The 23,434-nt window shown below is 41.9% G+C and overlaps 31 non-coding genes across 31 annotated transcripts; 16 read left to right on the top strand and 15 right to left on the bottom strand.

The window, feature by feature from the left end:
- Positions 1-1,094: 1,094 nt before the first annotated feature.
- Positions 1,095-1,167, bottom strand: trnak-uuu (transfer RNA lysine (anticodon UUU)). The gene has a single exon. It is a non-coding gene; the product is annotated as a tRNA-Lys (tRNA).
- A 165-nt stretch (positions 1,168-1,332) lies between these two features.
- trnal-caa (transfer RNA leucine (anticodon CAA)) lies at positions 1,333-1,404 on the top strand. Its single transcript has one exon. It is a non-coding gene; the product is annotated as a tRNA-Leu (tRNA).
- Positions 1,405-2,566: 1,162 nt separating this feature from the next.
- On the bottom strand, positions 2,567-2,639 carry trnak-uuu (transfer RNA lysine (anticodon UUU)). Its single transcript has one exon. It is a non-coding gene; the product is annotated as a tRNA-Lys (tRNA).
- A 165-nt stretch (positions 2,640-2,804) lies between these two features.
- On the top strand, positions 2,805-2,876 carry trnaw-cca (transfer RNA tryptophan (anticodon CCA)). The gene has a single exon. It is a non-coding gene; the product is annotated as a tRNA-Trp (tRNA).
- A 1,151-nt stretch (positions 2,877-4,027) lies between these two features.
- On the bottom strand, positions 4,028-4,100 carry trnak-uuu (transfer RNA lysine (anticodon UUU)). The gene has a single exon. It is a non-coding gene; the product is annotated as a tRNA-Lys (tRNA).
- A 166-nt stretch (positions 4,101-4,266) lies between these two features.
- trnaw-cca (transfer RNA tryptophan (anticodon CCA)) lies at positions 4,267-4,338 on the top strand. The gene has a single exon. It is a non-coding gene; the product is annotated as a tRNA-Trp (tRNA).
- Positions 4,339-5,499: 1,161 nt separating this feature from the next.
- trnak-uuu (transfer RNA lysine (anticodon UUU)) lies at positions 5,500-5,572 on the bottom strand. Its single transcript has one exon. It is a non-coding gene; the product is annotated as a tRNA-Lys (tRNA).
- Positions 5,573-5,738: 166 nt separating this feature from the next.
- Positions 5,739-5,810, top strand: trnaw-cca (transfer RNA tryptophan (anticodon CCA)). The gene has a single exon. It is a non-coding gene; the product is annotated as a tRNA-Trp (tRNA).
- A 1,399-nt stretch (positions 5,811-7,209) lies between these two features.
- On the top strand, positions 7,210-7,281 carry trnaw-cca (transfer RNA tryptophan (anticodon CCA)). Its single transcript has one exon. It is a non-coding gene; the product is annotated as a tRNA-Trp (tRNA).
- A 1,160-nt stretch (positions 7,282-8,441) lies between these two features.
- trnak-uuu (transfer RNA lysine (anticodon UUU)) lies at positions 8,442-8,514 on the bottom strand. Its single transcript has one exon. It is a non-coding gene; the product is annotated as a tRNA-Lys (tRNA).
- A 166-nt stretch (positions 8,515-8,680) lies between these two features.
- trnaw-cca (transfer RNA tryptophan (anticodon CCA)) lies at positions 8,681-8,752 on the top strand. The gene has a single exon. It is a non-coding gene; the product is annotated as a tRNA-Trp (tRNA).
- A 1,152-nt stretch (positions 8,753-9,904) lies between these two features.
- Positions 9,905-9,977, bottom strand: trnak-uuu (transfer RNA lysine (anticodon UUU)). The gene has a single exon. It is a non-coding gene; the product is annotated as a tRNA-Lys (tRNA).
- A 166-nt stretch (positions 9,978-10,143) lies between these two features.
- Positions 10,144-10,215, top strand: trnaw-cca (transfer RNA tryptophan (anticodon CCA)). The gene has a single exon. It is a non-coding gene; the product is annotated as a tRNA-Trp (tRNA).
- Positions 10,216-11,367: 1,152 nt separating this feature from the next.
- On the bottom strand, positions 11,368-11,440 carry trnak-uuu (transfer RNA lysine (anticodon UUU)). Its single transcript has one exon. It is a non-coding gene; the product is annotated as a tRNA-Lys (tRNA).
- Positions 11,441-11,606: 166 nt separating this feature from the next.
- Positions 11,607-11,678, top strand: trnaw-cca (transfer RNA tryptophan (anticodon CCA)). Its single transcript has one exon. It is a non-coding gene; the product is annotated as a tRNA-Trp (tRNA).
- A 1,152-nt stretch (positions 11,679-12,830) lies between these two features.
- On the bottom strand, positions 12,831-12,903 carry trnak-uuu (transfer RNA lysine (anticodon UUU)). The gene has a single exon. It is a non-coding gene; the product is annotated as a tRNA-Lys (tRNA).
- A 166-nt stretch (positions 12,904-13,069) lies between these two features.
- trnaw-cca (transfer RNA tryptophan (anticodon CCA)) lies at positions 13,070-13,141 on the top strand. The gene has a single exon. It is a non-coding gene; the product is annotated as a tRNA-Trp (tRNA).
- A 1,152-nt stretch (positions 13,142-14,293) lies between these two features.
- trnak-uuu (transfer RNA lysine (anticodon UUU)) lies at positions 14,294-14,366 on the bottom strand. The gene has a single exon. It is a non-coding gene; the product is annotated as a tRNA-Lys (tRNA).
- Positions 14,367-14,532: 166 nt separating this feature from the next.
- trnaw-cca (transfer RNA tryptophan (anticodon CCA)) lies at positions 14,533-14,604 on the top strand. Its single transcript has one exon. It is a non-coding gene; the product is annotated as a tRNA-Trp (tRNA).
- A 1,152-nt stretch (positions 14,605-15,756) lies between these two features.
- trnak-uuu (transfer RNA lysine (anticodon UUU)) lies at positions 15,757-15,829 on the bottom strand. Its single transcript has one exon. It is a non-coding gene; the product is annotated as a tRNA-Lys (tRNA).
- Positions 15,830-15,995: 166 nt separating this feature from the next.
- trnaw-cca (transfer RNA tryptophan (anticodon CCA)) lies at positions 15,996-16,067 on the top strand. The gene has a single exon. It is a non-coding gene; the product is annotated as a tRNA-Trp (tRNA).
- A 1,162-nt stretch (positions 16,068-17,229) lies between these two features.
- Positions 17,230-17,302, bottom strand: trnak-uuu (transfer RNA lysine (anticodon UUU)). The gene has a single exon. It is a non-coding gene; the product is annotated as a tRNA-Lys (tRNA).
- Positions 17,303-17,467: 165 nt separating this feature from the next.
- trnal-caa (transfer RNA leucine (anticodon CAA)) lies at positions 17,468-17,539 on the top strand. Its single transcript has one exon. It is a non-coding gene; the product is annotated as a tRNA-Leu (tRNA).
- Positions 17,540-18,701: 1,162 nt separating this feature from the next.
- On the bottom strand, positions 18,702-18,774 carry trnak-uuu (transfer RNA lysine (anticodon UUU)). Its single transcript has one exon. It is a non-coding gene; the product is annotated as a tRNA-Lys (tRNA).
- A 165-nt stretch (positions 18,775-18,939) lies between these two features.
- On the top strand, positions 18,940-19,011 carry trnaw-cca (transfer RNA tryptophan (anticodon CCA)). Its single transcript has one exon. It is a non-coding gene; the product is annotated as a tRNA-Trp (tRNA).
- A 1,151-nt stretch (positions 19,012-20,162) lies between these two features.
- Positions 20,163-20,235, bottom strand: trnak-uuu (transfer RNA lysine (anticodon UUU)). The gene has a single exon. It is a non-coding gene; the product is annotated as a tRNA-Lys (tRNA).
- Positions 20,236-20,401: 166 nt separating this feature from the next.
- trnaw-cca (transfer RNA tryptophan (anticodon CCA)) lies at positions 20,402-20,473 on the top strand. Its single transcript has one exon. It is a non-coding gene; the product is annotated as a tRNA-Trp (tRNA).
- Positions 20,474-21,635: 1,162 nt separating this feature from the next.
- Positions 21,636-21,708, bottom strand: trnak-uuu (transfer RNA lysine (anticodon UUU)). The gene has a single exon. It is a non-coding gene; the product is annotated as a tRNA-Lys (tRNA).
- A 165-nt stretch (positions 21,709-21,873) lies between these two features.
- Positions 21,874-21,945, top strand: trnal-caa (transfer RNA leucine (anticodon CAA)). The gene has a single exon. It is a non-coding gene; the product is annotated as a tRNA-Leu (tRNA).
- Positions 21,946-23,107: 1,162 nt separating this feature from the next.
- trnak-uuu (transfer RNA lysine (anticodon UUU)) lies at positions 23,108-23,180 on the bottom strand. The gene has a single exon. It is a non-coding gene; the product is annotated as a tRNA-Lys (tRNA).
- Positions 23,181-23,345: 165 nt separating this feature from the next.
- Positions 23,346-23,417, top strand: trnaw-cca (transfer RNA tryptophan (anticodon CCA)). Its single transcript has one exon. It is a non-coding gene; the product is annotated as a tRNA-Trp (tRNA).
- The last annotated feature ends 17 nt before the right edge of the window (positions 23,418-23,434 follow it).

Genomic DNA, 23,434 nt, shown 5'->3' with positions numbered 1-23,434 from the left:
GTGGCTTACAGTACAAACCTTGAACGAAAACAACCAAACCAATTCTGCTTTAGATGACAACTGTCTCTCATAAAAGCCTGGCACACTGCAAATTCCCAGATCAGATGATGCTGTGTGATTGATTGACAGGCTTAAATCAGTCTTCGAACACGGATTTGAACTTCTTATGGTTTTGGGGAAGTGATTCAACATCTGGATGAGAAGAGTGCCCAAAGTAAACTGCCTGTTACTCAGGCCCAGAATCTAGGATATGCATATAAATGGTAGATTTGGATAGAACACACTTTAAAGTTTCCAAAACCGTTCAAATGATGTCTGTGAGTATAACAGAACTGATATGGCAGGTGAAAATCTGAGGAAAATCCATCCGGGAAGTGGGATTTTTTTTGATGTGGGAAGTTTTCAATTGAATGCCTATTGAGTTTCTAATGGGTTAGGACCCAGATTGCAGTTCCTATGGCTTCCACTAGATGTCAACAGTCTTTAGACATTGTTTCACGATTGTTTTCTGAAAAATGAAGAAGAATGAGACCTTCTGTCAGTGGACTGAGGAAGCATGCAGTGCTGGTTTGCGCACATGACCAAGTGCGTGCCCGTCGTTGTTTTTCCTTTCTATTGAATACGCTATTGTCCGGTTGAAATATTATCGAGTATTTAGACAATTGCCAACCTGAAGATTAATTATAAAAATCGTTTGACATGTTTCAACAAACTTTACCGGTACTGTTCGGACGTATTCGTCTGCGTGTTTTGACCGCCTTTGAGCCAGTGGATTACTGAACACAACGCGCCAACAAAACTGAGTTTTTGGGATATAAAGAGGGACTTTATTGAACAAAACAAACATTTATTGTGTAGCTGAGACTCTTGTGACTGCAACCAGATGAAAATCTTCAAAGGTAAGTGATTAATTTGATGGCTATTTCTGACTTTCGTGACTCTATATGATTGGAAAATGTTTGTATGCTTTTGGAAGAGGGGCGCTGTCCTCAGATAATCGCATGGTATGCTTTCGCAAGTAAAGCCATTTTTAAATCTGACCAAATGCAAGTATGGAAAGACTGCCTACTGAAGGAAGGTGAACATTAAAGCAGCGCCCGAACAGGGACTTGAACCCTGGACCCTCAGATTAAAAGTCTGATGCTCTACCGACTGAGCTATTCGGGCTCTGCATTTACTTATTTTCATACACCTAACCTGTCGGGCAGAGGCACGTGCTGACGGGGGGCATTGTCAGATAATACATTTCCCAAGAGATCCAGGCCTCCATTCCAAATGATACAATCAACGAAATCTGAACTAGGCATCCCCTCCAAAGATACGTTTTGTCTAGACCTCGTGGCGCAACGGTAGCGCGTCTGACTCAAGATCAGAAGGTTGCGTGTTCAAATCATGTCGTGGTCAGTGTTTTCATGTGTGCAATCTCTACCTTCTTTAAACAGCGAAGTCAATGAATCAACACAAGTACCAATGTGGCTTACAGTACAAACCTTGAACGAAAACAACCAAACCAATTCTGCTTTAGATGACAACTGTCTCTCATAAAAGCCTGGCACACTGCAAATTCCCAGATCAGATGATGCTGTGTGATTGATTGACAGGCTTAAATCAGTCTTCGAACACGGATTTGAACTTCTTATGGTTTTGGGGAAGTGATTCAACATCTGGATGAGAAGAGTGCCCAAAGTAAACTGCCTGTTACTCAGGCCCAGAATCTAGGATATGCATATAAATGGTAGATTTGGATAGAACACACTTTAAAGTTTCCAAAACCGTTCAAATGATGTCTGTGAGTATAACAGAACTGATATGGCAGGTGAAAATCTGAGGAAAATCCATCCGGGAAGTGGGATTTTTTTTGATGTGGGAAGTTTTCAATTGAATGCCTATTGAGTTTCTAATGGGTTAGGACCCAGATTGCAGTTCCTATGGCTTCCACTAGATGTCAACAGTCTTTAGACATTGTTTCACGATTGTTTTCTGAAAAATGAAGAAGAATGAGACCTTCTGTCAGTGGACTGAGGAAGCATGCAGTGCTGGTTTGCGCACATGACCAAGTGCGTGCCCGTCGTTGTTTTTCCTTTCTATTGAATACGCTATTGTCCGGTTGAAATATTATCGAGTATTTAGACAATTGCCAACCTGAAGATTAATTATAAAAATCGTTTGACATGTTTCAACAAACTTTACCGGTACTGTTCGGACGTATTCGTCTGCGTGTTTTGACCGCCTTTGAGCCAGTGGATTACTGAACACAACGCGCCAACAAAACTGAGTTTTTGGGATATAAAGAGGGACTTTATTGAACAAAACAAACATTTATTGTGTAGCTGAGACTCTTGTGACTGCAACCAGATGAAAATCTTCAAAGGTAAGTGATTAATTTGATGGCTATTTCTGACTTTCGTGACTCTATATGATTGGAAAATGTTTGTATGCTTTTGGAAGAGGGGCGCTGTCCTCAGATAATCGCATGGTATGCTTTCGCAAGTAAAGCCATTTTTAAATCTGACCAAATGCAAGTATGGAAAGACTGCCTACTGAAGGAAGGTGAACATTAAAGCAGCGCCCGAACAGGGACTTGAACCCTGGACCCTCAGATTAAAAGTCTGATGCTCTACCGACTGAGCTATTCGGGCTCTGCATTTACTTATTTTCATACACCTAACCTGTCGGGCAGAGGCACGTGCTGACGGGGGGCATTGTCAGATAATACATTTCCCAAGAGATCCAGGCCTCCATTCCAAATGATACAATCAACGAAATCTGAACTAGGCATCCCCTCCAAAGATGCATTTTGTCTAGACCTCGTGGCGCAACGGTAGCGCGTCTGACTCCAGATCAGAAGGTTGCGTGTTCAAATCACGTCGTGGTCAGTGTTTTTATGTGTGCAATCTCTACCTTCTTTAAACAGCGAAGTCAATGAATCAACACAAGTACCAATGTGGCTTACAGTACAAACCTCGAACGAAAACAACCAAACCAATTCTGCTTTAGATGACAATTGTCTCTCATAAAAGCCTGGCACACTGCAAATTCCCAGATCAGATGATGCTGTGTGATTGATTGACAGGCTTAAATCAGTCTTCGAACACGGATTTGAACTTCTTATGGCTTAGGGGAAGTGATTCGACATCTGGATGAGAAGAGTGCCCAAAGTAAACTGCCTGTTACTCAGGCCCAGAATCTAGGATATGCATATAAATGGTAGATTTGGATAGAACACACTTTAAAGTTTCCAAAACCGTTCAAATGATGTCTGTGAGTATAACAGAACTGATATGGCAGGTGAAAATCTGAGGAAGATCCATCCGGGAAGTGGGATTTCTTTTGATGTGGGAAGTTTTCAATTGAATGCCTATTGAGTTTCTAATGGGTTAGGACCCAGATTGCAGTTCCTATGGCTTCCACTAGATGTCAACAGTCTTTAGACATTGTTTCAGGATTGTTTTCTGAAAAATGAAGAAGAATGAGACCTTCTGTCAGTGGACTGAGGAAGCATGCAGTGCTGGTTTGCGCACATGACCAAGTGCGTGCCCGTCGTTGTTTTTCCTTTCTATTGAATACGCTATTGTCCGGTTGAAATATTATCGAGTATTTAGACAATTGCCAACCTGAAGATTAATTATAAAAATCGTTTGACATGTTTCAACAAACTTTACCGGTACTGTTCGGACGTATTCGTCTGCGTGTTTTGACCGCCTTTGAGCCAGTGGATTACTGAACACAACGCGCCAACAAAACTGAGTTTTTGGGATATAAAGAGGGACTTTATTGAACAAAACAAACATTTATTGTGTAGCTGAGACTCTTGTGACTGCAACCAGATGAAAATCTTCAAAGGTAAGTGATTAATTTGATCGCTATTTCTGACTTTCGTGACTCTATATGATTGGAAAATGTTTGTATGCGGGGCGCTGTCCTCAGATAATCGCATGGTATGCTTTCGCAGTAAAGCCATTTTTAAATCTGACCAAATGCAAGTATGGAAAGACTGCCTACTGAAGGAAGGTGAACATTGAAGCAGCGCCCGAACAGGGACTTGAACCCTGGACCCTCAGATTAAAAGTCTGATGCTCTACCGACTGAGCTATTCGGGCTCTGCATTTTCTTATTTTCATACACCTAACCTGTCGGGCAGAGGCACGTGCTGACGAGGGGGCATTGTCAGATAATACATTTCCCAAGAGATCCAGGCCTCCATTCCAAATGATACAATCAACGAAATCTGAACTAGGCATCCCCTCCAAAGATGCGTTTTGTCTAGACCTCGTGGCGCAACGGTAGCGCGTCTGACTCCAGATCAGAAGGTTGCGTGTTCAAATCATGTCGTGGTCAGTGTTTTCATGTGTGCAATCTCTACCTTCTTTAAACAGCGAAGTCAATGAATCAACACAAGTACCAATGTGGCTTACAGTACAAACCTTGAACGAAAACAACCAAACCAATTCTGCTTTAGATGACAACTGTCTCTCATAAAAGCCTGGCACACTGCAAATTCCCAGATCAGATGATGCTGTGTGATTGATTGACAGGCTTAAATCAGTCTTCGAACACGGATTTGAACTTCTTATGGTTTTGGGGAAGTGATTCAACATCTGGATGAGAAGAGTGCCCAAAGTAAACTGCCTGTTACTCAGGCCCAGAATCTAGGATATGCATATAAATGGTAGATTTGGATAGAACACACTTTAAAGTTTCCAAAACCGTTCAAATGATGTCTGTGAGTATAACAGAACTGATATGGCAGGTGAAAATCTGAGGAAAATCCATCCGGGAAGTGGGATTTTTTTTGATGTGGGAAGTTTTCAATTGAATGCCTATTGAGTTTCTAATGGGTTAGGACCCAGATTGCAGTTCCTATGGCTTCCACTAGATGTCAACAGTCTTTAGACATTGTTTCACGATTGTTTTCTGAAAAATGAAGAAGAATGAGACCTTCTGTCAGTGGACTGAGGAAGCATGCAGTGCTGGTTTGCGCACATGACCAAGTGCGTGCCCGTCGTTGTTTTTCCTTTCTATTGAATACGCTATTGTCCGGTTGAAATATTATCGAGTATTTAGACAATTGCCAACCTGAAGATTAATTATAAAAATCGTTTGACATGTTTCAACAAACTTTACCGGTACTGTTCGGACGTATTCGTCTGCGTGTTTTGACCGCCTTTGAGCCAGTGGATTACTGAACACAACGCGCCAACAAAACTGAGTTTTTGGGATATAAAGAGGGACTTTATTGAACAAAACAAACATTTATTGTGTAGCTGAGACTCTTGTGACTGCAACCAGATGAAAATCTTCAAAGGTAAGTGATTAATTTGATGGCTATTTCTGACTTTCGTGACTCTATATGATTGGAAAATGTTTGTATGCTTTTGGAAGAGGGGCGCTGTCCTCAGATAATCGCATGGTATGCTTTCGCAGTAAAGCCATTTTTAAATCTGACCAAATGCAAGTATGGAAAGACTGCCTACTGAAGGAAGGTGAACATTAAAGCAGCGCCCGAACAGGGACTTGAACCCTGGACCCTCAGATTAAAAGTCTGATGCTCTACCGACTGAGCTATTCGGGCTCTGCATTTACTTATTTTCATACACCTAACCTGTCGGGCAGAGGCACGTGCTGACGAGGGGGCATTGTCAGATAATACATTTCCCAAGAGATCCAGGCCTCCATTCCAAATGATACAATCAACGAAATCTGAACTAGGCATCCCCTCCAAAGATGCGTTTTGTCTAGACCTCGTGGCGCAACGGTAGCGTGTCTGACTCCAGATCAGAAGGTTGCGTGTTCAAATCACGTCGTGGTCAGTGTTTTCATGTGTGCAATCTCTACCTTCTTTAAACAGCGAAGTCAATGAATCAACACAAGTACCAATGTGGCTTACAGTACAAACCTCGAACGAAAACAACCAAACCAATTCTGCTTTAGATGACAACTGTCTCTCATAAAAGCCTGGCACACTGCAAATTCCCAGATCAGATGATGCTGTGTGATTGATTGACAGGCTTAAATCAGTCTTCGAACACGGATTTTAACTTCTTATGGCTTAGGGGAAGTGATTCGACATCTGGATGAGAAGAGTGCCCAAAGTAAACTGCCTGTTACTCAGGCCCAGAATCTAGGATATGCATATAAATGGTAGATTTGGATAGAACACACTTTAAAGTTTCCAAAACCGTTCAAATGATGTCTGTGAGTATAACAGAACTGATATGGCAGGTGAAAATCTGAGGAAAATCCATCCGGGAAGTGGGATTTCTTTTGATGTGGGAAGTTTTCAATTGAATGCCTATTGAGTTTCTAATGGGTTAGGACCCAGATTGCAGTTCCTATGGCTTCCACTAGATGTCAACAGTCTTTAGACATTGTTTCAGGATTGTTTTCTGAAAAATGAAGAAGAATGAGACCTTCTGTCAGTGGACTGAGGAAGCATGCAGTGCTGGTTTGCGCACATGACCAAGTGCGTGCCCGTCGTTGTTTTTCCTTTCTATTGAATACGCTATTGTCCGGTTGAAATATTATCGAGTATTTAGACAATTGCCAACCTGAAGATTAATTATAAAAATCGTTTGACATGTTTCAACAAACTTTACCGGTACTGTTCGGACGTATTCGTCTGCGTGTTTTGACCGCCTTTGAGCCAGTGGATTACTGAACACAACGCGCCAACAAAACTGAGTTTTTGGGATATAAAGAGGGACTTTATTGAACAAAACAAACATTTATTGTGTAGCTGAGACTCTTGTGACTGCAACCAGATGAAAATCTTCAAAGGTAAGTGATTAATTTGATGGCTATTTCTGACTTTCGTGACTCTATATGATTGGAAAATGTTTGTATGCTTTTGGAAGAGGGGCGCTGTCCTCAGATAATCGCATGGTATGCTTTCGCAGTAAAGCCATTTTTAAATCTGACCAAATGCAAGTATGGAAAGACTGCCTACTGAAGGAAGGTGAACATTAAAGCAGAACCGAACAGGGACTTGAACCCTGGACCCTCAGTTTAAAAGTCTGATGCTCTACCGACTGAGCTATTCGGGCTCTGCATTTACTTATTTTCATACACCTAACCTGTCGGGCAGAGGCACGTGCTGACGAGGGGGCATTGTCAGATGATACATTTCCCAAGAGATCCAGGCCTCCATTCCAAATGATACAATCAACGAAATCTGAACTAGGCATCCCCTCCAAAGATGAGCTTTGTCTAGACCTCGTGGCGCAACGGTAGCGCGTCTGACTCCAGATCAGAAGGTTGCGTGTTCAAATCACGTCGTGGTCAGTGTTTTTATGTGTGCAATCTCTACCTTCTTTAAACAGCGAAGTCAATGAATCAACACAAGTACCAATGTGGCTTACAGTACAAACCTCGAACGAAAACAACCAAACCAATTCTGCTTTAGATGACAATTGTCTCTCATAAAAGCCTGGCACACTGCAAATTCCCAGATCAGATGATGCTGTGTGATTGATTGACAGGCTTAAATCAGTCTTCGAACACGGATTTTAACTTCTTATGGCTTAGGGGAAGTGATTCGACATCTGGATGAGAAGAGTGCCCAAAGTAAACTGCCTGTTACTCAGGCCCAGAATCTAGGATATGCATATAAATGGTAGATTTGGATAGAACACACTTTAAAGTTTCCAAAACCGTTCAAATGATGTCTGTGAGTATAACAGAACTGATATGGCAGGTGAAAATCTGAGGAAAATCCATCCGGGAAGTGGGATTTCTTTTGATGTGGGAAGTTTTCAATTGAATGCCTATTGAGTTTCTAATGGGTTAGGACCCAGATTGCAGTTCCTATGGCTTCCACTAGATGTCAACAGTCTTTAGACATTGTTTCAGGATTGTTTTCTGAAAAATGAAGAAGAATGAGACCTTCTGTCAGTGGACTGAGGAAGCATGCAGTGCTGGTTTGCGCACATGACCAAGTGCATGCCCGTCGTTGTTTTCCTTTCTATTGAATACGCTATTGTCCGGTTGAAATATTATCGAGTAATTAGACAATTGCCAACCTGAAGATTAATTATAAAAATCGTTTGACATGTTTCAACAAACTTTACCGGTACTGTTCGGACGTATTCGTCTGCGTGTTTTGACCGCCTTTGAGCCAGTGGATTACTGAACACAACGCGCCAACAAAACTGAGTTTTTGGGATATAAAGAGGGACTTTATTGAACAAAACAAACATTTATTGTGTAGCTGAGACTCTTGTGACTGCAACCAGATGAAAATCTTCAAAGGTAAGTGATTAATTTGATCGCTATTTCTGACTTTTGTGACTCTATATGATTGGAAAATGTTTGTATGCTTTTGTAAGCGGGGCGCTGTCCTCAGATAATCGCATGGTATGCTTTCGCAGTAAAGCCATTTTTAAATCTGACCAAATGCAAGTATGGAAAGACTGCCTACTGAAGGAAGGTGAACATTGAAGCAGCGCCCGAACAGGGACTTGAACCCTGGACCCTCAGATTAAAAGTCTGATGCTCTACCGACTGAGCTATTCGGGCTCTGCATTTTCTTATTTTCATACACCTAACCTGTCGGGCAGAGGCACGTGCTGACGAGGGGGCATTGTCAGATAATACATTTCCCAAGAGATCCAGGCCTCCATTCCAAATGATACAATCAACGAAATCTGAACTAGGCATCCCCTCCAAAGATGCGTTTTGTCTAGACCTCGTGGCGCAACGGTAGCGCGTCTGACTCCAGATCAGAAGGTTGCGTGTTCAAATCATGTCTTGGTCAGTGTTTTCATGTGTGCAATCTCTACCTTCTTTAAACAGCGAAGTCAATGAATCAACACAAGTACCAATGTGCCTTACAGTACAAACCTCGAACGAAAACAACCAAACCAATTCTGCTTTAGATGACAATTGTCTCTCATAAATGCCTGGCACACTGCAAATTCCCAGATCAGATGATGCTGTGTGATTGATTGACAGGCTTAAATCAGTCTTCGAACACGGATTTGAACTTCTTATGGTTTTGGGGAAGTGATTCAACATCTGGATGAGAAGAGTGCCCAAAGTAAACTGCATGTTACTCAGGCCCAGAATCTAGGATATGCATATAAATGGTAGATTTGGAGAGAACACACTTTAAAGTTTCCAAAACCGTTCAAATGATGTCTGTGAGTATAACAGAACTGATATGGCAGGTGAAAATCTGAGGAAAATCCATCCGGGAAGTGGGATTTTTTTTTGATGTGGGAAGTTTTCAATTGAATGCCTATTGAGTTTCTAATGGGTTAGGACCCAGATTGCAGTTCCTATGGCTTCCACTAGATGTCAACAGTCTTTAGACATTGTTTCAGGATTGTTTTCTGAAAAATGAAGAAGAATGAGACCTTCTGTCAGTGGACTGAGGAAGCATGCAGTGCTGGTTTGCGCACATGACCAAGTGCGTGCCCGTCGTTGTTTTTCCTTTCTATTGAATACACTATTGTCCGGTTGATATATTATCGAGTATTTAGACAATTGCCAACCTGAAGATTAATTATAAAAATCGTTTGACATGTTTCAACAAACTTTACCGGTACTGTTCGGACGTATTCGTCTGCGTGTTTTGACCGCCTTTGAGCCAGTGGATTACTGAACACAACGCGCCAACAAAACTGAGTTTTTGGGATATAAAGAGGGACTTTATTGAACAAAACAAACATTTATTGTGTAGCTGAGACTCTTGTGACTGCAACCAGATGAAAATCTTCAAAGGTAAGTGATTAATTTGATCGCTATTTCTGACTTTCGTGACTCTATATGATTGGAAAATGTTTGTATGCGGGGCGCTGTCCTCAGATAATCGCATGGTATGCTTTCGCAGTAAAGCCATTTTTAAATCTGACCAAATGCAAGTATGGAAAGACTGCCTACTGAAGGAAGGTGAACATTGAAGCAGCGCCCGAACAGGGACTTGTACCCTGGACCCTCAGATTAAAAGTCTGATGCTCTACCGACTGAGCTATTCGGGCTCTGCATTTTCTTATTTTCATACACCTAACCTGTCGGGCAGAGGCACGTGCTGACGAGGGGGCATTGTCAGATAATACATTTCCCAAGAGATCCAGGCCTCCATTCCAAATGATACAATCAACGAAATCTGAACTAGGCATCCCCTCCAAAGATGCGTTTTGTCTAGACCTCGTGGCGCAACGGTAGCGCGTCTGACTCCAGATCAGAAGGTTGCGTGTTCAAATCATGTCGTGGTCAGTGTTTTCATGTGTGCAATCTCTACCTTCTTTAAACAGCGAAGTCAATGAATCAACACAAGTACCAATGTGGCTTACAGTACAAACCTCGAACGAAAACAACCAAACCAATTCTGCTTTAGATGACAATTGTCTCTCATAAATGCCTGGCACACTGCAAATTCCCAGATCAGATGATGCTGTGTGATTGATTGACAGGCTTAAATCAGTCTTCGAACACGGATTTGAACTTCTTATGGTTTTGGGGAAGTGATTCAACATCTGGATGAGAAGAGTGCCCAAAGTAAACTGCATGTTACTCAGGCCCAGAATCTAGGATATGCATATAAATGGTAGATTTGGAGAGAACACACTTTAAAGTTTCCAAAACCGTTCAAATGATGTCTGTGAGTATAACAGAACTGATATGGCAGGTGAAAATCTGAGGAAAATCCATCCGGGAAGTGGGATTTTTTTTTGATGTGGGAAGTTTTCAATTGAATGCCTATTGAGTTTCTAATGGGTTAGGACCCAGATTGCAGTTCCTATGGCTTCCACTAGATGTCAACAGTCTTTAGACATTGTTTCAGGATTGTTTTCTGAAAAATGAAGAAGAATGAGACCTTCTGTCAGTGGACTGAGGAAGCATGCAGTGCTGGTTTGCGCACATGACCAAGTGCGTGCCCGTCGTTGTTTTTCCTTTCTATTGAATACACTATTGTCCGGTTGAAATATTATCGAGTATTTAGACAATTGCCAACCTGAAGATTAATTATAAAAATCGTTTGACATGTTTCAACAAACTTTACCGGTACTGTTCGGACGTATTCGTCTGCGTGTTTTGACCGCCTTTGAGCCAGTGTATTACTGAACACAACGCGCCAACAAAACTGAGTTTTTGGGATATAAAGAGGGACTTTATTGAACGAAACAAACATTTATTGTGTAGCTGAGACTCTTGTGACTGCAACCAGATGAAAATCTTCAAAGGTAAGTGATTAATTTGATCGCTATTTCTGACTTTCGTGACTCTATATGATTGGAAAATGTTTGTATGCGGGGCGCTGTCCTCAGATAATCGCATGGTATGCTTTCGCAGTAAAGCCATTTTTAAATCTGACCAAATGCAAGTATGGAAAGACTGCCTACTGAAGGAAGGTGAACATTGAAGCAGCGCCCGAACAGGGACTTGAACCCTGGACCCTCAGATTAAAAGTCTGATGCTCTACCGACTGACCTATTCGGGCTCTGCATTTTCTTATTTTTATACACCTAACCTGTCGGGCAGAGGCACGTGCTGACGAGGGGGCATTGTCAGATAATACATTTCCCAAGAGATCCAGGCCTCCATTCCAAATGATACAATCAACGAAATCTGAACTAGGCATCCCCTCCAAAGATGCGTTTTGTCTAGACCTCGTGGCGCAACGGTAGCGCGTCTGACTCCAGATCAGAAGGTTGCGTGTTCAAATCATGTCGTGGTCAGTGTTTTCATGTGTGCAATCTCTACCTTCTTTAAACAGCGAAGTCAATGAATCAACACAAGTACCAATGTGGCTTACAGTACAAACCTCGAACGAAAACAACCAAACCAATTCTGCTTTAGATGACAATTGTCTCTCATAAATGCCTGGCACACTGCAAATTCCCAGATCAGATGATGCTGTGTGATTGATTGACAGGCTTAAATCAGTCTTCGAACACGGATTTGAACTTCTTATGGTTTTGGGGAAGTGATTCAACATCTGGATGAGAAGAGTGCCCAAAGTAAACTGCATGTTACTCAGGCCCAGAATCTAGGATATGCATATAAATGGTAGATTTGGAGAGAACACACTTTAAAGTTTCCAAAACCGTTCAAATGATGTCTGTGAGTATAACAGAACTGATATGGCAGGTGAAAATCTGAGGAAAATCCATCCGGGAAGTGGGATTTTTTTTTGATGTGGGAAGTTTTCAATTGAATGCCTATTGAGTTTCTAATGGGTTAGGACCCAGATTGCAGTTCCTATGGCTTCCACTAGATGTCAACAGTCTTTAGACATTGTTTCAGGATTGTTTTCTGAAAAATGAAGAAGAATGAGACCTTCTGTCAGTGGACTGAGGAAGCATGCAGTGCTGGTTTGCGCACATGACCAAGTGCGTGCCCGTCCTTGTTTTTCCTTTCTATTGAATACACTATTGTCCGGTTGAAATATTATCGAGTATTTAGACAATTGCCAACCTGAAGATTAATTATAAAAATCGTTTGACATGTTTCAACAAACTTTACCGGTACTGTTCGGACGTATTCGTCTGCGTGTTTTGACCGCCTTTGAGCCAGTGGATTACTGAACACAACGCGCCAACAAAACTGAGTTTTTGGGATATAAAGAGGGACTTTATTGAACAAAACAAACATTTATTGTGTAGCTGAGACTCTTGTGACTGCAACCAGATGAAAATCTTCAAAGGTAAGTGATTAATTTGATCGCTATTTCTGACTTTCGTGACTCTATATGATTGGAAAATGTTTGTATGCGGGGCGCTGTCCTCAGATAATCGCATGGTATGCTTTCGCAGTAAAGCCATTTTTAAATCTGACCAAATGCAAGTATGGAAAGACTGCCTACTGAAGGAAGGTGAACATTGAAGCAGCGCCCGAACAGGGACTTGAACCCTGGACCCTCAGATTAAAAGTCTGATGCTCTACCGACTGACCTATTCGGGCTCTGCATTTTCTTATTTTTATACACCTAACCTGTCGGGCAGAGGCACGTGCTGACGAGGGGGCATTGTCAGATAATACATTTCCCAAGAGATCCAGGCCTCCATTCCAAATGATACAATCAACGAAATCTGAACTAGGCATCCCCTCCAAAGATGCGTTTTGTCTAGACCTCGTGGCGCAACGGTAGCGCGTCTGACTCCAGATCAGAAGGTTGCGTGTTCAAATCATGTCGTGGTCAGTGTTTTCATGTGTGCAATCTCTACCTTCTTTAAACAGCGAAGTCAATGAATCAACACAAGTACCAATGTGGCTTACAGTACAAACCTCGAACGAAAACAACCAAACCAATTCTGCTTTAGATGACAATTGTCTCTCATAAATGCCTGGCACACTGCAAATTCCCAGATCAGATGATGCTGTGTGATTGATTGACAGGCTTAAATCAGTCTTCGAACACGGATTTGAACTTCTTATGGTTTTGGGGAAGTGATTCAACATCTGGATGAGAAGAGTGCCCAAAGTAAACTGCATGTTACTCAGGCCCAGAATCTAGGATATGCATATAAATGGTAGATTTGGAGAGAACACACTTTAAAGTTTCCAAAACCGTTCAAATGATGTCTGTGAGTATAACAGAACTGATATGGCAGGTGAAAATCTGAGGAAAATCCATCCGGGAAGTGGGATTTTTTTTTGATGTGGGAAGTTTTCAATTGAATGCCTATTGAGTTTCTAATGGGTTAGGACCCAGATTGCAGTTCCTATGGCTTCCACTAGATGTCAACAGTCTTTAGACATTGTTTCAGGATTGTTTTCTGAAAAATGAAGAAGAATGAGACCTTCTGTCAGTGGACTGAGGAAGCATGCAGTGCTGGTTTGCGCACATGACCAAGTGCGTGCCCGTCCTTGTTTTTCCTTTCTATTGAATACACTATTGTCCGGTTGAAATATTATCGAGTATTTAGACAATTGCCAACCTGAAGATTAATTATAAAAATCGTTTGACATGTTTCAACAAACTTTACCGGTACTGTTCGGACGTATTCGTCTGCGTGTTTTGACCGCCTTTGAGCCAGTGGATTACTGAACACAACGCGCCAACAAAACTGAGTTTTTGGGATATAAAGAGGGACTTTATTGAACAAAACAAACATTTATTGTGTAGCTGAGACTCTTGTGACTGCAACCAGATGAAAATCTTCAAAGGTAAGTGATTAATTTGATCGCTATTTCTGACTTTCGTGACTCTATATGATTGGAAAATGTTTGTATGCGGGGCGCTGTCCTCAGATAATCGCATGGTATGCTTTCGCAGTAAAGCCATTTTTAAATCTGACCAAATGCAAGTATGGAAAGACTGCCTACTGAAGGAAGGTGAACATTGAAGCAGCGCCCGAACAGGGACTTGAACCCTGGACCCTCAGATTAAAAGTCTGATGCTCTACCGACTGAGCTATTCGGGCTCTGCATTTTCTTATTTTCATACACCTAACCTGTCGGGCAGAGGCACGTGCTGACGAGGGGGCATTGTCAGATAATACATTTCCCAAGAGATCCAGGCCTCCATTCCAAATGATACAATCAACGAAATCTGAACTAGGCATCCCCTCCAAAGATGCGTTTTGTCTAGACCTCGTGGCGCAACGGTAGCGCGTCTGACTCCAGATCAGAAGGTTGCGTGTTCAAATCATGTAGTGGTCAGTGTTTTCATGTGTGCAATCTCTACCTTCTTTAAACAGCGAAGTCAATGAATCAACACAAGTACCAATGTGGCTTACAGTACAAACCTCGAACGAAAACAACCAAACCAATTCTGCTTTAGATGACAATTGTCTCTCATAAATGCCTGGCACACTGCAAATTCCCAGATCAGATGATGCTGTGTGATTGATTGACAGGCTTAAATCAGTCTTCGAACACGGATTTGAACTTCTTATGGTTTTGGGGAAGTGATTCAACATCTGGATGAGAAGAGTGCCCAAAGTAAACTGCATGTTACTCAGGCCCAGAATCTAGGATATGCATATAAATGGTAGATTTGGAGAGAACACACTTTAAAGTTTCCAAAACCGTTCAAATGATGTCTGTGAGTATAACAGAACTGATATGGCAGGTGAAAATCTGAGGAAAATCCATCCGGGAAGTGGGATTTTTTTTTGATGTGGGAAGTTTTCAATTGAATGCCTATTGAGTTTCTAATGGGTTAGGACCCAGATTGCAGTTCCTATGGCTTCCACTAGATGTCAACAGTCTTTAGACATTGTTTCAGGATTGTTTTCTGAAAAATGAAGAAGAATGAGACCTTCTGTCAGTGGACTGAGGAAGCATGCAGTGCTGGTTTGCGCACATGACCAAGTGCGTGCCCGTCGTTGTTTTTCCTTTCTATTGAATACACTATTGTCCGGTTGAAATATTATCGAGTATTTAGACAATTGCCAACCTGAAGATTAATTATAAAAATCGTTTGACATGTTTCAACAAACTTTACCGGTACTGTTCGGACGTATTCGTCTGCGTGTTTTGACCGCCTTTGAGCCAGTGGATTACTGAACACAACGCGCCAACAAAACTGAGTTTTTGGGATATAAAGAGGGACTTTATTGAACAAAACAAACATTTATTGTGTAGCTGAGACTCTTGTGACTGCAACCAGATGAAAATCTTCAAAGGTAAGTGATTAATTTGATCGCTATTTCTGACTTTCGTGACTCTATATGATTGGAAAATGTTTGTATGCGGGGCGCTGTCCTCAGATAATCGCATGGTATGCTTTCGCAGTAAAACCATTTTTAAATCTGACCAAATGCAAGTATGGAAAGACTGCCTACTGAAGGAAGGTGAACATTGAAGCAGCGCCCGAACAGGGACTTGAACCCTGGACCCTCAGATTAAAAGTCTGATGCTCTACCGACTGAGCTATTCGGGCTCTGCATTTTCTTATTTTCATACACCTAACCTGTCGGGCAGAGGCACGTGCTGACGAGGGGGCATTGTCAGATAATACATTTCCCAAGAGATCCAGGCCTCCATTCCAAATGATACAATCAACGAAATCTGAACTAGGCATCCCCTCCAAAGATGCGTTTTGTCTAGACCTCGTGGCGCAACGGTAGCGCGTCTGACTCCAGATCAGAAGGTTGCGTGTTCAAATCATGTCGTGGTCAGTGTTTTCATGTGTGCAATCTCTACCTTCTTTAAACAGCGAAGTCAATGAATCAACACAAGTACCAATGTGGCTTACAGTACAAACCTTGAACGAAAACAACCAAACCAATTCTGCTTTAGATGACAACTGTCTCTCATAAAAGCCTGGCACACTGCAAATTCCCAGATCAGATGATGCTGTGTGATTGATTGACAGGCTTAAATCAGTCTTCGAACACGGATTTGAACTTCTTATGGTTTTGGGGAAGTGATTCAACATCTGGATGAGAAGAGTGCCCAAAGTAAACTGCCTGTTACTCAGGCCCAGAATCTAGGATATGCATATAAATGGTAGATTTGGATAGAACACACTTTAAAGTTTCCAAAACCGTTCAAATGATGTCTGTGAGTATAACAGAACTGATATGGCAGGTGAAAATCTGAGGAAAATCCATCCGGGAAGTGGGATTTTTTTTGATGTGGGAAGTTTTCAATTGAATGCCTATTGAGTTTCTAATGGGTTAGGACCCAGATTGCAGTTCCTATGGCTTCCACTAGATGTCAACAGTCTTTAGACATTGTTTCACGATTGTTTTCTGAAAAATGAAGAAGAATGAGACCTTCTGTCAGTGGACTGAGGAAGCATGCAGTGCTGGTTTGCGCACATGACCAAGTGCGTGCCCGTCGTTGTTTTTCCTTTCTATTGAATACGCTATTGTCCGGTTGAAATATTATCGAGTATTTAGACAATTGCCAACCTGAAGATTAATTATAAAAATCGTTTGACATGTTTCAACAAACTTTACCGGTACTGTTCGGACGTATTCGTCTGCGTGTTTTGACCGCCTTTGAGCCAGTGGATTACTGAACACAACGCGCCAACAAAACTGAGTTTTTGGGATATAAAGAGGGACTTTATTGAACAAAACAAACATTTATTGTGTAGCTGAGACTCTTGTGACTGCAACCAGATGAAAATCTTCAAAGGTAAGTGATTAATTTGATGGCTATTTCTGACTTTCGTGACTCTATATGATTGGAAAATGTTTGTATGCTTTTGGAAGAGGGGCGCTGTCCTCAGATAATCGCATGGTATGCTTTCGCAAGTAAAGCCATTTTTAAATCTGACCAAATGCAAGTATGGAAAGACTGCCTACTGAAGGAAGGTGAACATTAAAGCAGCGCCCGAACAGGGACTTGAACCCTGGACCCTCAGATTAAAAGTCTGATGCTCTACCGACTGAGCTATTCGGGCTCTGCATTTACTTATTTTCATACACCTAACCTGTCGGGCAGAGGCACGTGCTGACGGGGGGCATTGTCAGATAATACATTTCCCAAGAGATCCAGGCCTCCATTCCAAATGATACAATCAACGAAATCTGAACTAGGCATCCCCTCCAAAGATACGTTTTGTCTAGACCTTGTGGCGCAACGGTAGCGCGTCTGACTCAAGATCAGAAGGTTGCGTGTTCAAATCATGTCGTGGTCAGTGTTTTCATGTGTGCAATCTCTACCTTCTTTAAACAGCGAAGTCAATGAATCAACACAAGTACCAATGTGGCTTACAGTACAAACCTTGAACGAAAACAACCAAACCAATTCTGCTTTAGATGACAACTGTCTCTCATAAAAGCCTGGCACACTGCAAATTCCCAGATCAGATGATGCTGTGTGATTGATTGACAGGCTTAAATCAGTCTTCGAACACGGATTTGAACTTCTTATGGTTTTGGGGAAGTGATTCAACATCTGGATGAGAAGAGTGCCCAAAGTAAACTGCCTGTTACTCAGGCCCAGAATCTAGGATATGCATATAAATGGTAGATTTGGATAGAACACACTTTAAAGTTTCCAAAACCGTTCAAATGATGTCTGTGAGTATAACAGAACTGATATGGCAGGTGAAAATCTGAGGAAAATCCATCCGGGAAGTGGGATTTTTTTTGATGTGGGAAGTTTTCAATTGAATGCCTATTGAGTTTCTAATGGGTTAGGACCCAGATTGCAGTTCCTATGGCTTCCACTAGATGTCAACAGTCTTTAGACATTGTTTCACGATTGTTTTCTGAAAAATGAAGAAGAATGAGACCTTCTGTCAGTGGACTGAGGAAGCATGCAGTGCTGGTTTGCGCACATGACCAAGTGCGTGCCCGTCGTTGTTTTTCCTTTCTATTGAATACGCTATTGTCCGGTTGAAATATTATCGAGTATTTAGACAATTGCCAACCTGAAGATTAATTATAAAAATCGTTTGACATGTTTCAACAAACTTTACCGGTACTGTTCGGACGTATTCGTCTGCGTGTTTTGACCGCCTTTGAGCCAGTGGATTACTGAACACAACGCGCCAACAAAACTGAGTTTTTGGGATATAAAGAGGGACTTTATTGAACAAAACAAACATTTATTGTGTAGCTGAGACTCTTGTGACTGCAACCAGATGAAAATCTTCAAAGGTAAGTGATTAATTTGATGGCTATTTCTGACTTTCGTGACTCTATATGATTGGAAAATGTTTGTATGCTTTTGGAAGAGGGGCGCTGTCCTCAGATAATCGCATGGTATGCTTTCGCAAGTAAAGCCATTTTTAAATCTGACCAAATGCAAGTATGGAAAGACTGCCTACTGAAGGAAGGTGAACATTAAAGCAGCGCCCGAACAGGGACTTGAACCCTGGACCCTCAGATTAAAAGTCTGATGCTCTACCGACTGAGCTATTCGGGCTCTGCATTTACTTATTTTCATACACCTAACCTGTCGGGCAGAGGCACGTGCTGACGGGGGGCATTGTCAGATAATACATTTCCCAAGAGATCCAGGCCTCCATTCCAAATGATACAATCAACGAAATCTGAACTAGGCATCCCCTCCAAAGATGCATTTTGTCTAGACCTCGTGGCGCAACGGTAGCGCGTCTGACTCCAGATCAGAAGGTTGCGTGTTCAAATCACGTCGTGGTCAGTGTTTTTATGTGTGCAATCTCTACCTTCTTTAAACAGCGAAGTCAATGAATCAACACAAGTACCAATGTGGCTTACAGTACAAACCTCGAACGAAAACAACCAAACCAATTCTGCTTTAGATGACAATTGTCTCTCATAAAAGCCTGGCACACTGCAAATTCCCAGATCAGATGATGCTGTGTGATTGATTGACAGGCTTAAATCAGTCTTCGAACACGGATTTGAACTTCTTATGGCTTAGGGGAAGTGATTCGACATCTGGATGAGAAGAGTGCCCAAAGTAAACTGCCTGTTACTCAGGCCCAGAATCTAGGATATGCATATAAATGGTAGATTTGGATAGAACACACTTTAAAGTTTCCAAAACCGTTCAAATGATGTCTGTGAGTATAACAGAACTGATATGGCAGGTGAAAATCTGAGGAAGATCCATCCGGGAAGTGGGATTTCTTTTGATGTGGGAAGTTTTCAATTGAATGCCTATTGAGTTTCTAATGGGTTAGGACCCAGATTGCAGTTCCTATGGCTTCCACTAGATGTCAACAGTCTTTAGACATTGTTTCAGGATTGTTTTCTGAAAAATGAAGAAGAATGAGACCTTCTGTCAGTGGACTGAGGAAGCATGCAGTGCTGGTTTGCGCACATGACCAAGTGCGTGCCCGTCGTTGTTTTTCCTTTCTATTGAATACGCTATTGTCCGGTTGAAATATTATCGAGTATTTAGACAATTGCCAACCTGAAGATTAATTATAAAAATCGTTTGACATGTTTCAACAAACTTTACCGGTACTGTTCGGACGTATTCGTCTGCGTGTTTTGACCGCCTTTGAGCCAGTGGATTACTGAACACAACGCGCCAACAAAACTGAGTTTTTGGGATATAAAGAGGGACTTTATTGAACAAAACAAACATTTATTGTGTAGCTGAGACTCTTGTGACTGCAACCAGATGAAAATCTTCAAAGGTAAGTGATTAATTTGATCGCTATTTCTGACTTTCGTGACTCTATATGATTGGAAAATGTTTGTATGCGGGGCGCTGTCCTCAGATAATCGCATGGTATGCTTTCGCAGTAAAGCCATTTTTAAATCTGACCAAATGCAAGTATGGAAAGACTGCCTACTGAAGGAAGGTGAACATTGAAGCAGCGCCCGAACAGGGACTTGAACCCTGGACCCTCAGATTAAAAGTCTGATGCTCTACCGACTGACCTATTCGGGCTCTGCATTTTCTTATTTTCATACACCTAACCTGTCGGGCAGAGGCACGTGCTGACGAGGGGGCATTGTCAGATAATACATTTCCCAAGAGATCCAGGCCTCCATTCCAAATGATACAATCAACGAAATCTGAACTAGGCATCCCCTCCAAAGATGCGTTTTGTCTAGACCTCGTGGCGCAACGGTAGCGCGTCTGACTCCAGATCAGAAGGTTGCGTGTTCAAATCATGTAGTGGTCAGTGTTTTCATGTGTGCAATCTCTACCTTCTTTAAACAGCGAAGTCAATGAATCAACACAAGTACCAATGTGGCTTACAGTACAAACCTCGAACGAAAACAACCAAACCAATTCTGCTTTAGATGACAATTGTCTCTCATAAATGCCTGGCACACTGCAAATTCCCAGATCAGATGATGCTGTGTGATTGATTGACAGGCTTAAATCAGTCTTCGAACACGGATTTGAACTTCTTATGGTTTTGGGGAAGTGATTCAACATCTGGATGAGAAGAGTGCCCAAAGTAAACTGCCTGTTACTCAGGCCCAGAATCTAGGATATGCATATAAATGGTAGATTTGGATAGAACACACTTTAAAGTTTCCAAAACCGTTCAAATGATGTCTGTGAGTATAACAGAACTGATATGGCAGGTGAAAATCTGAGGAAAATCCATCCGGGAAGTGGGATTTTTTTTGATGTGGGAAGTTTTCAATTGAATGCCTATTGAGTTTCTAATGGGTTAGGACCCAGATTGCAGTTCCTATGGCTTCCACTAGATGTCAACAGTCTTTAGACATTGTTTCACGATTGTTTTCTGAAAAATGAAGAAGAATGAGACCTTCTGTCAGTGGACTGAGGAAGCATGCAGTGCTGGTTTGCGCACATGACCAAGTGCGTGCCCGTCGTTGTTTTTCCTTTCTATTGAATACGCTATTGTCCGGTTGAAATATTATCGAGTATTTAGACAATTGCCAACCTGAAGATTAATTATAAAAATCGTTTGACATGTTTCAACAAACTTTACCGGTACTGTTCGGACGTATTCGTCTGCGTGTTTTGACCGCCTTTGAGCCAGTGGATTACTGAACACAACGCGCCAACAAAACTGAGTTTTTGGGATATAAAGAGGGACTTTATTGAACAAAACAAACATTTATTGTGTAGCTGAGACTCTTGTGACTGCAACCAGATGAAAATCTTCAAAGGTAAGTGATTAATTTGATGGCTATTTCTGACTTTCGTGACTCTATATGATTGGAAAATGTTTGTATGCTTTTGGAAGAGGGGCGCTGTCCTCAGATAATCGCATGGTATGCTTTCGCAAGTAAAGCCATTTTTAAATCTGACCAAATGCAAGTATGGAAAGACTGCCTACTGAAGGAAGGTGAACATTAAAGCAGCGCCCGAACAGGGACTTGAACCCTGGACCCTCAGATTAAAAGTCTGATGCTCTACCGACTGAGCTATTCAGGCTCTGCATTTACTTATTTTCATACACCTAACCTGTCGGGCAGAGGCACGTGCTGACGGGGGGCATTGTCAGATAATACATTTCCCAAGAGATCCAGGCCTCCATTCCAAATGATACAATCAACGAAATCTGAACTAGGCATCCCCTCCAAAGATACGTTTTGTCTAGACCTCGTGGCGCAACGGTAGCGCGTCTGACTCAAGATCAGAAGGTTGCGTGTTCAAATCATGTCGTGGTCAGTGTTTTCATGTGTGCAATCTCTACCTTCTTTAAACAGCGAAGTCAATGAATCAACACAAGTACCAATGTGGCTTACAGTACAAACCTTGAACGAAAACAACCAAACCAATTCTGCTTTAGATGACAACTGTCTCTCATAAAAGCCTGGCACACTGCAAATTCCCAGATCAGATGATGCTATGTGATTGATTGACAGGCTTAAATCAGTCTTCGAACACGGATTTGAACTTCTTATGGTTTTGGGGAAGTGATTCAACATCTGGATGAGAAGAGTGCCCAAAGTAAACTGCCTGTTACTCAGGCCCAGAATCTAGGATATGCATATAAATGGTAGATTTGGATAGAACACACTTTAAAGTTTCCAAAACCGTTCAAATGATGTCTGTGAGTATAACAGAACTGATATGGCAGGTGAAAATCTGAGGAAAATCCATCCGGGAAGTGGGATTTTTTTTGATGTGGGAAGTTTTCAATTGAATGCCTATTGAGTTTCTAATGGGTTAGGACCCAGATTGCAGTTCCTATGGCTTCCACTAGATGTCAACAGTCTTTAGACATTGTTTCACGATTGTTTTCTGAAAAATGAAGAAGAATGAGACCTTCTGTCAGTGGACTGAGGAAGCATGCAGTGCTGGTTTGCGCACATGACCAAGTGCGTGCCCGTCGTTGTTTTTCCTTTCTATTGAATACGCTATTGTCCGGTTGAAATATTATCGAGTATTTAGACAATTGCCAACCTGAAGATTAATTATAAAAATCGTTTGACATGTTTCAACAAACTTTACCGGTACTGTTCGGACGTATTCGTCTGCGTGTTTTGACCGCCTTTGAGCCAGTGGATTACTGAACACAACGCGCCAACAAAACTGAGTTTTTGGGATATAAAGAGGGACTTTATTGAACAAAACAAACATTTATTGTGTAGCTGAGACTCTTGTGACTGCAACCAGATGAAAATCTTCAAAGGTAAGTGATTAATTTGATGGCTATTTCTGACTTTCGTGACTCTATATGATTGGAAAATGTTTGTATGCTTTTGGAAGAGGGGCGCTGTCCTCAGATAATCGCATGGTATGCTTTCGCAAGTAAAGCCATTTTTAAATCTGACCAAATGCAAGTATGGAAAGACTGCCTACTGAAGGAAGGTGAACATTAAAGCAGCGCCCGAACAGGGACTTGAACCCTGGACCCTCAGATTAAAAGTCTGATGCTCTACCGACTGAGCTATTCGGGCTCTGCATTTACTTATTTTCATACACCTAACCTGTCGGGCAGAGGCACGTGCTGACGGGGGGCATTGTCAGATAATACATTTCCCAAGAGATCCAGGCCTCCATTCCAAATGATACAATCAACGAAATCTGAACTAGGCATCCCCTCCAAAGATGCATTTTGTCTAGACCTCGTGGCGCAACGGTAGCGCGTCTGACTCCAGATCAGAAGGTTGCGTGTTCAAATCACGTCGTGGTCAGTGTTTTTATGTGTGCA

This window comes from Salmo salar, chromosome 03, assembly GCF_965601325.2.
Source record: "Salmo salar chromosome 03, fSalSal1, whole genome shotgun sequence".
Lineage (NCBI taxonomy): Eukaryota > Metazoa > Chordata > Actinopteri > Salmoniformes > Salmonidae > Salmo > Salmo salar.
Note: the sequence above shows the minus strand (reverse complement) of the source record. Positions and strands in the feature narration are given on the sequence as shown.